We start from the raw sequence: 1,384 nt of genomic DNA, 5'->3' as shown, positions 1-1,384 counted from the left end.
CTGCCCCTGCCCCTGCCCCTGCCCCTGCCCCTGCCCCTGCCCCTGCGTCGTGGAATTAAAAGCATGTGCAACCATACCCAGTCAAGGGAGGTCCTCTTTCTCTTAGGAGGCTCTTAGCTGGATTTTGTTTGTTCTGAGTTTGTTTTTTAAATTTTTAAATTACATTTATTTGTTTATTCTGAGAGGGGGGGGAGAGAGAGAGAAACCTTCTAAGTGCCACCTTTGCAAATGTCAAGAACAACTTTTAGAAGTCAGTTCTCTCCATGTGGGTCCCTGGTATGGAACTCAGGTACTCAGGCTTATCAGTAAGTACTTTTACCCACTGGGCCTTCTCACAGGTCCTGAGTTTGCCTTTGAGACAAGCCTCCTGCACCCCAGGCTGTCAACTCACTGAACTCACTGTGTAGCCAAGGGTGACCTTGAACTTCGTTCTGATCCTATCTTCATTTGCTTCCTGGATGCTCAGGTTAAAGACCACACCACCACCCAGTTTGGTTGGCTGACTGGGTTTTAATGATTCCTAATTCTTACTTGGAAGTCATGAGTGGAGGTGGTAAGTTTTAAAGGGAGCATGTGAGGGGCTGAGGAGACAGTTCAGTCAGTAAAGCATTTGCCAGGCAAACACAAGGACCTGAGTTTGAATTCCCAGCACCCAGGTGAAAAGCCAGGCATATAAGTGATTGAAGAAGACAACTGATGTTGCCCTCTGGCCTCTAGGTACATATGCACACATGTGCACATGCATCTATATACAAGTATATAACCACACAAAAAAAGGGGGGGAGGGAGGAAAGGGAAGGAGGGCTCTCTTGCCAAGAAGCAGTGGTAGGTACCAAGTAGGCACCTTTGCATGCCCGAAGGATGAGAGGAAATTTGATCCAAAGAATCATGAAATCCAGGGCTTTGTGTTCAGTGTTTTGTGCCCTATAGATGCTGGAGATCTGGGTGCCTTCATAAGGTTAGGGATAGAGTTCCATACACAGCCCTCCCTGCCTTGCAGATTTGCCTTTATAACTTGAGTACCTTGTACACTTAGCTTTAATCAGTGACCATTCACCCATAGCTTTTATTGTCTTTCTCTGGTGTATTGATTACCTCCAACCACATCCTTTATGAAACCTGATACGTTTCTCAAACCTGATTTATTTCTCTCCACTACCGTCCCCTTTCCCAGGCACCCACCACCATTCGGTCCTAGTAAATGTTGTAACAAAGTAAGGTGACTGACTGACACTCCTGCTTCCCTTGCTGTGGGATCCTGGCTGATGGTCAATCTACCAGTGGTCCTGCTTTTAAAATCTGCCCAGCACTCAGGGTGTGTGTGTGTGTGTGTGGGTGGGTGTGGGTGTGTGTGTGTGTGTGTGTTTTGTTTTGGAGTGTTGCC

This window comes from Grammomys surdaster, unplaced genomic scaffold, assembly GCF_004785775.1.
Source record: "Grammomys surdaster isolate TR1022 unplaced genomic scaffold, NIH_TR_1.0 125849, whole genome shotgun sequence".
NCBI lineage: Eukaryota > Metazoa > Chordata > Mammalia > Rodentia > Muridae > Grammomys > Grammomys surdaster.
Note: the sequence above shows the minus strand (reverse complement) of the source record.